Source organism: Rattus rattus, chromosome 18, assembly GCF_011064425.1.
Source record: "Rattus rattus isolate New Zealand chromosome 18, Rrattus_CSIRO_v1, whole genome shotgun sequence".
In the NCBI taxonomy this organism is placed as follows: Eukaryota; Metazoa; Chordata; class Mammalia; order Rodentia; family Muridae; genus Rattus; species Rattus rattus.
This window is the reverse complement of record NC_046171.1, coordinates 6,666,770-6,675,723: the sequence shown is the minus strand read 5'-3', so window position 1 is coordinate 6,675,723 and position 8,954 is coordinate 6,666,770.

The following is an 8,954-nucleotide window of genomic DNA, read 5'->3' as shown; positions in this document are numbered from 1 at the left end:
TCAAAACTGCAGAGAGCGCGTGCGCACTAAGGCGCGCTGGCCTCCCCGCGGACATGCGCAGTTCCGCCAACGGCCTGCCGCCCTCCAGGCAGCGGCGCTGCTCACCTTTGAGAGTGAGGTCTGAGCTCTTCGGATTTTCCGTCCTGGAACTCGCCCAGCTCCCAGGGGCAAAGCAGACTCGATGTACCCTAGGGACAGCTTTGCTCTTCGTTTTCAATGACTTCACAAGCTCGAGACTAAAAAAGCTTCCCCGGAGACGTCTACTGTTTTGCATAAGCGAAACATTTGCATGTAAATACAGGCTGTTATTGGATGGAGATGTGTTTGATCTTAATGTCTGGCAGGCACTCGTGTACACGCACACAAGCACACACACAGCTGCCCCATTCCCACACTCATCACCCTGTACTTATCTTTACCACATAAACCTCTGTTACAGTTCTCTCTCCAGCCTCCCGACTACATTGCTCACCACATGTGCAGGTTTCCCATGAAATCCAAAAAGGTTGCTGCAGCCTGGAAGCGTTTTAAAAAAATGTTTTTTAGTGTGTTTTCTTTATTTTTATGTATATGAGTGTTTACCTGCATCCACATACACGTGTCAGTTCTGGGGACCGAACCTGATTCTCTCCAAGAGCAATAAACGTATTTAATAGCCCCGCTGTTCCTCCAGCCCCAAGAATGAATATTTTTATTGTGGCAAAATACAACATAAGATATACCGTCTTTTACAATTTTTTATATCTTGTGTGTATGAATGTCTGACTATGTGTGTATGTGCCTGCCTGGCCAAAAACAAACAAACACAACAACAAACAAACCACCAGATCCCCCGGAACTGGAATCACAAACAGTTGTGAGCCACCATGTGGGCATTGGAAAGCAAGAGAGGGAGGGTCTTCTGCAAGGACAGCCATAGCCCTTAACCACTGAGTCATCTCTTTAGAACCGAATGTACCATTTTAAGCAAAAGGGTGCTTGTTAGGTGGTCCAGGTTGGCCTAGAATTTGAGATCCTCCAACCTCAACAGCCTCCTAGGAATGAATGAATGAATATATACATACATATATATATATATACCTCACCAGTGCCTTTACCTGTGAGCCATCTCACAAGGGGTGCTGGGTGACCCCCTTCCTCATGATATGTGTGTGTGTGTGTGTGTGTGTGTGTATAAAATCTCACATGAGTGTGTGTGTGTATGTGTGTTATGGTTTTCCCTTTTGAGATAGGGTTTATCTGTGTAGCCCCACGTGCCCGGAACTCACTCTGTAAATTAGTGCTGAATGAATGAATGAATGAATGAATGAATGATCAAAGCCACATTCCAACCCTAGGTCTGAGCCTCTCAGCATTCACAACATAGGGAGCAACTCTAGGTGAGGGGCAGGACTGACTGCCCGCCCAGCCCCTGCTGTGTAGCAGGCAGAGGAAGGAAGACCACAGAAGGAGGCGGTAGGCACGTACTTTCCCTGGCACCTTTCTCAACCTACCGCACTTGTACCTCAGCGGGGAGGAAAAAACATTCACTGTCAAGTTACTCCCCCTACAGCCTAAGACGGGCAAGGGGTCTTGCCTGCCACCCCTGACTCCCAGCTTCGCTGTAGCAGGCCAAGTACTCTTTAAAGCCATACCTGGGGGTGCCCTCGTGGATTCCAGCCCACCCCGGCCGTCAGTGCCTGGAAGTAGGGAATAAACGGACATCAGGAAACCACCCAACTTCATGGCTAACAAGAGCTAAGACGAGGCTGGGATGGGGCTTGGGACACAATGGGGTGATCGGGGAAGTTTTCTAGAGGCACCTCACCTTGGCACCCCAACCAAGATTCCCTAACTTCTGGAGCCGTGGAGACTGTTCCCGGTTTGAACCACCTACCGATCTGCTCAGATTAAACCCCTCCCTCTGCCTCCTTCCCACCTCCGCCCAAGGCGTGCCTCCTACGCTGCTGAGCCGCCCCTGACCTTCCTCCCCCATTTCCCTCCAGGGCTGGGTAATATTTCTTCCTCTGCGTTTCACAGCACTGCCTAGCACAGCTGAGCTCTGCTCCGTGATGGGGAAAATGAGAAGAGAGAACGTCGGAGATCACACACTGGCACGCGTGTGGCACGGGCGGGTGGGTAGGCGGTCTCTGGAGCTGCCCTCTCCTTCCGTGGTTTTATTTCGGCTTTATTAATCCGTCCTTATTTATCAGTAGCAGGTATAACGTGTGTGCCTGGTGCATCAGATCCCTTAGTTACAGATGGTTGTGAGCGGCCATGTGAATGCTAGGGAATCAAATGCGGGTTTGGTTTTGGTGGCAGTGGTAGGGGAGGTTGAAACAGGGTCTCCGTATAGCCTTGCTGTCCTGGGACTTGCTTTGTAAACCCAGCTGGCTTGGAACTCACAGAGATCTGCCTGCTCTTGCCTCCCGAGGGCTGGGTATTGTATTAAAGGCGTGGGCTGCCACGCCCAACTCCGTCTCCTTTCCGGTTCCCATGTTTTTGTTATATGGCCCAAGCTGGCCTCAAACGTGAGAACCCCGTGCTTCTGCCTCTGTCTCCCCAGTACAGCAATATGTGCAGCTGCTGGGGTGCACAGTACAGATTGCTAAAAAAAAAATATATGGAGGCTGGCAAGCGAGGTCCATAGGTAAAGGTGCTTACCGCCAAACTCGATAACCTGCCTCTGCCTGGCGGAGGAGAGAACTGGCTCTGTGAGTTAGCTAAAGCAGGTAAAAGCTTTCCTGCCAAGCCTAATGACCTGAGAGAGTTTCATCCCTGGAACCTACATGGCAGATGACAGGCCCTCCTCACAAGCTATGGCTCAAGTGTGCCCACTCCTATATACACAGAGAATAAATAAATAAGTGTAACTTTATTATTCAGACAGGGTCCCACTATCCCTGGCAGGCTGGTACTCACTAAGTAGACCCAGGCTGCCCTCGAACTCATAAAGATATGGCTACCTCTGCCTCCTGAATGCTGGGGGCTAAACTCACAGGATACCCTGCCTAGCTAAATGTAATAGACGTGTGTGTGTGTGTGTGTGTGTGTGTGTGTGTGTGTGTGTGTGTGTGTGTGTGTGTGTGTGTGTCAAGGATTTAAAAATAGTTAACAGGCCAGGCAGTGGTGGCACACACCTTTCATTCCAGAGCTCAGGAGGCAGAGGGAGGTAGATCTCTGAGTTCAAGACCAGCCTGGGGTTGGGGATTTAGCTCAGTGGTAGAGCGCTTGCCTAGCAAGCACAAGGCCCTGGGTCCGGTCCCCAGCTCTGAAAAAAAAAAAAAAAAAAAAAAAAAAAGGCCAGCCTGGTCTACAAAGTGAGTTCCGGGATAGCCAGGGCTACATGGAGAAACCCTGCCTTGAAAAATAAAATAAAGGGCTGGAGAGATGGTGGCTCAGCGGTTAAGAGCACTGACTGCTCTTCCAAAGGTCCTGAGTTCAATTCCCAGCAACCACATGGTGGCTCACGACCATCTGTGATGGGATCTGATGCCCTCTTCTGGCAGGCGGATGTATACGCAGCAGAGCACTCAGACATTAAATAAAATAAAACGAGAATTATTGGGAAGAGTGAGCCAGGAGAATTGGGGGGCTCAAGACCAATCTTTGCTGTACCGTGTTTGAGGTCAGCGTGGCTGAGGGTGCAGCTAAGTTGGCAGAGGCCCTGAGTTCCATCTTTAGCACAACATAAACTATGCCTGGAAACCCATACCTTTAATCCCAGTATCTGGGAGGCAGAGGAAGGCCGATCTCTGTGAGTTCGAGGCCAGTCTGGTCCACATAGTGAGTTCCAGACAGCCACAGCTAGGTAGTGATATCCTGGCTCAAAATAAGTAAATTAAGCTCGGTGGTAGTGGCGCGTGCCTTTAATCCCAGCACTTGGAAGGCAGAGGCAGGCAGATCTCCGTGAGCTTGAGGCCAGCCTGATCTCAGAGCAAGATCCAGGACGGGCAGGCTATACAGAGAAGCCCTGTCTCAAAATCAAACCAAACCAAACCAAAAAGAGAGAGAGAGAGACCAAAAATGGAAATTAATCAATACATAAAATAAACCCAACATAAATAAAGAAAATGGTAATTACATGGTAAACTAATGTACCATCTGCACCAGCCTCTGCACCAAACATTGCACACAGATTTTTTTTTTTTTTTCTGGAGCTGGGGACCGAACCCAGGGCCTTGAGCTTGCTAGGCAAGTGCTCTACCACTGAGCTAAATCCCCAATCCCGATATGGTTTTTTTTAAGATTTATTATATATATATATATATATATATATATATATATATATGTACACTGTAGCTATCTTCAGACACACCAGAAGAGGGCATCAGATCTCATTATGGATGGTTGTGAGCCACCATGTGGTTGTTGGGAATTGAACTCAGGACCTCTGGAAGAGCAGTCAGTGCTCTTAACCACTGAGCCATCTCTCCAGCCCTCCCCAGACCCTCTTAACCTTGCCTTTCCTAGGGTCCTTTCCCTTCCCCTCTGTGGGTGGTTTGAACCAGATTCTGGGCTCAGTAGCTTGTCAATCACCCAGCGCCATTCTGGGCACATTAATGGGCGCTGCCTGGGGTGCATCTCAGTGGCACCAGCCTCATGGGGAGTTGATGACCATTTTAACACCCACCTGCTGGCTGTCACTCATTTCCCAGCTAGCGCAGCCTCCTGGCTCAGTGGAAAGCCCCACTGGGGCCACTCCTCCCCAGCCTCTCGGAATGGGCACTCTGTATAGAAACCAGGCATTAGCAAGGGAGGAGGTTCGCGAGAGGGAGCGCGGCTTGCGATTGCCAAATTATAACGATCCCGGTAATCTAGTCGTTGAATCGCACATTTACATCGCACGAAAGTAAAAAATATCGTTTTGTAACGCTGGTGTTAATAATGTAAACATTAAAAGGAAATTAAATGCTTAGTTGCGATTTCCTCTCTCAGCCTAACCCACTGCAGGAGAGGGTTGGCTCCAACACACAGATGTATTACCCAGACCCTGCAGAGATCTCAAAATAGTCCCCTCGTGTCCCTGAGGAAAATGTGGTTGACAGTGAAGAGGCATCCTTAAACACACTCGGGTGGTCCGGGTAGGTTGGAGAGTCTGGGCATCCAGAGGTCCTAAACTCTGCCGAGATATCTTCTCATCTGCCCAAGCCCCCTGACGGTGTCACCAAAGCAATACCCATCATCTGTCCCCTTGGGCTTCACAGAATGGGTCACTGTCTGACAGGAGGCCTGGCACGAAGTAAGTAGCCCCTCACTGGAGCTGAGACTGCACTGGCACAATGGAGCGCAGGTGCCCTTGCCAGGAGAGCAGAGGCCAAGGAGTCCCAGGAGTAGGAGCTTCAGGCAGTTGTGAGCCGTGCGTAAGGCCCTAGGAATCAAACGTGGGTCCTCCCGCAAGTCCACACACACAATCTTCGAGGCTGAGCTGCCTCTCCAGCTTCTGGGATGAATTACTCTAGACTGACACTCCTCCCCTCCCTTTGGCAGACAGACGATTCAGACAATCTGCCCCAAGGAACAGGAGATTTTCCCCCAGAGTGTCGTGTTGAGAGGAGGAAGAGGCTGAGGCCCGGACAGACACTACTCGGAGGGGGAGCGTGTCTCCTGGAAAGAGATTTCACACGGCTTGTCAGATCACCTCGTAGGAGAGCCTGGAGCTGAGGCAATGATAGTTGGTGACGGGCAGGACCACACCGTGGCCAGGACTGCTTGGGTGCACGATTCTCCTTGCAATCCGTTCAAACCTAAACTTCGTGCCAGGACCCCAGAGGTGACGGGAGGGAGGGGAGGCCTCTGGGTCTCTTCATTTGATCTGCTTCCCGATGGGGCCATTTTGAATAAATCTCTTTCTCCTGCTTCTCACTGTTACACGTCTGTTTAATTGGCCTGTTGAGGGGGAGTGGCAGAGTGTGGGACAGACAGACGTAAGGGCTGCTAGGGCGCAGGCTCTGCCCCCTAACAACTCTGGTAATGAAGCATGGGGAGTAAACGGTACTGAAGAGAAACTGTGGGTCAGCATCTCCTGTTCACCATCCCTGCTGCCTCTAAGATGCTGGGAGAGCCTCATTTCAGGACGGCCTAGCCAGGGAGGAAGAGGCTAGAGGTGCGGTGCAGTGGGGAGCTGGGGTATGGCTGGAGCCAGCATCCTGACAGCTCATTCAATAATCCCAGAGCACCCCTCCAGCCACCCCCTCCATTCTCCTTGGCACCCCAGCACACTCATTTTAGCATTTTAGTTCTCTCTCTCTCTCTCTCTCTCATCTGCTTTCTGTGGCTGGCCACTGAGGACGCAGATTTAAATCAGAAGTAAGAGGTTTAGATCATTCTGAAGAGAGGGTGATGAGCTGTCGCGCCTGGACATTCTTTTCATCAGACAGTAGCCTGCCCTTCCCTGAGTAGCCCAGGAGCCCCGGCAGCCTGGGAGAGCGATGAGGCTGCCAGCACACTGCCCAGAGGCCCAGAGCTTGCTGATAACATTGCATTATGAAAAAGCTGTAATAACGTTCCTCTCCTCGGCCTCCTCTTTAATCACCCAGGGGACGGAGTTGGGGGATGGCTGTCTCTGAGGCCGCCCCGCTCCCTTGTTGGCAAAGCCGGAGAGGGAGGGGGAGAAGCCAGGCCAGAGGCAGGTTGCTCCATGAGTCGGGGTGACCTAGGTCTGCTCTTTGTGGCAACATTTGATCCTTCATGTTTAAGCAGCCATGACTGCTTACAAGAGATCACCTGGAGTGGCCCTGAGCCCTCACCTAGGCTTCCAAGGCTCCCATGCCTCCTCCTGACAACCATTTGCAAACAATTCTTCCCTCAGGGTCTCAGGATGCTAGAGTACACAGGCTATGGAAAGTTAACTGGGGGGAAATGCAGAGTCATCCACACTGGGTTAACACTTTCCAGTGTGGCTGCTTGGGGGTCACCCACACTCTATAAAGAAGCCCAGTAAAGTCCTACGTGCCCTAGGGTGAACTCCGGGGGAATCTCAACTTGGTTTATTGTCGGGACCTTACAGGGAGGAGTGGATGTTGATGGCTCCCAGAAGAGATATCTTTGGGGCCATGTTAGGTAGGGTCTTCCAGAAATGGGTGGCTCTCAGCATGTCTCCCAGTCTCGGAGGACTCAGAGGAAGGGCCCGCTCTCCCTCCTGCATCCCCTTCCCCGTGTCAGCTATCCTCTCCATATGATAGTGATGGAGGGAGAAGCTATTGTAAAGATGGGCTAGGCTCTCACCAAATCCATTTCTACTTTGGATAATTTTTTCCTCGTAGATAGAAATTTATTGCTCATAACTCTAGAGACTGGAAGTCCAAGATCAAAGCGCTATCAGATTCTGTCTGGTGAAAGCCAGTTCTTCATAAATGATGTAATGTGGCCTCACGGGGAGGAGGGGCTGGCAAGCCCCCACCCAGGCTTCTCTCTGTGTAGCCAAGGATGACCTAAAACATCTGCTCTTCCCGCCTGTCCCCTCCAGATGCTGAGATGCGAGACAGGCCACCAGCCCTTTTGTGTGACTGTGGCTCAGGATGTAGGAGTCTGACATGATGGGCCTGGAGGTCAAAGGATGATTCTGTAGAGCCTGTTTTTCTCCTTCCAGTTTTATGCACCATGTGGGAATTGAACTCGGGTCACCAGACTTGCGTGGCAAGCCCACTGAGCCATCCCATCGCACCCCTGTGACAGACAGCCCTTTAAAGGTTTTGAGACCCGTGGCTCCGGGAATCATGCTGCAACCCATGAATTTGGAGAGAAGACACTCAGACCCGAGGAGCCAGCGGAAGGACATAAATAAGAAATGAAAAGGCAGGATTCGTAGACCAGAGAAAAAGAGGAGAGGAGAAGGAAAAGGAGGAGGAGGGGAAGAACAGAGGAAAAACACAAGTTGGAAAGCCTCGATGGAAAAGTCAGGGGCAGAGCCTGTGAATCACCTCTGCCTGCCCGGCTAGTGTCAGCTCCTTGGCATCCAGGCAGGGCCTCATGACCAGTTCCTGCCCGTGGGGTGTGGGCGTGCCTGTGTCCTTCCTTCTGCAGCCTCCCTTGCACCTGTCTACGGCAGCCGTCTGGACCGCATGTGGAAGACCACAGCGGCTCAGCTTAGGAGGAGCCTGGGTCCTAGATGACCAAGCAGGGGCTCTCCACTGACCGTCCCGAACTGGAAAGTTCCCCTTCTGACTGGCTCTGTGAATTGCAATCTACTCTGACTAGAACCTGTGTGTTTCTCAACTCAGAGAGAGGAGAGCCACTGGTGTGGGGGAGAGGGAGCTAGCTTTGGGCTCTTCCCTTGTGCTCCCCAGTGTTCTTGGCACCCCTGGCTTCGTTTCCCCATCACATGCTTGCCAGTCAACCTGGGTGGAACACCTACCCTGTTTGCCACCTTTTAGACCCCACTCTTTCTCCAGGCACATCTTAGGGGCTGCCTCCCCAGGACAATTCCAGCCCTGCCCCACTCCAGCCCCCACCCCCAAACAGGAGTGCATCTCAACTGCCCTATGACCTCATCAAGCTCTTAGGGATGCTCAGTGAGCTCACACGTCCTTGTCTGGGTTTCTAAAACCAAACCCAGCTCTGTTCCTTTTTGTTTTCTTTTTATTGTGAACTACTTTTCGCTGGGGAATGGAACTTGGTCTGGGTCTTGAACATGGGCAGAGGAGAGAGGGAGGGAGGAGGAGGGGGGAGGAGGAGGAGGAAGGGAGAGGAGGAGGTAGGGGAAGGAGGGAAAGGAGGAGAGGGAAGGAGGAGGGGGAGGGGAGGAGGGGGAGTGGGGGAGAGGAGGGGGAGGAGGAAGGGCACAGTGGGAAGTTGTAGGAGGAGAGCACTGGGGGGGCAGTGTCCCAGGTTGCAGCAGGTCAGTCCCTCAGCTGAGAGAGTTGGAGGGGAGAGCTGATGTGGCAGCAGAGAAAGCAGCCTTCAGGGATCTAACTGTCATTGGCGAATAGAGTCATTCCAGGTTGGATCCCATTTTCCTGCCGCAGGCAAGTGCA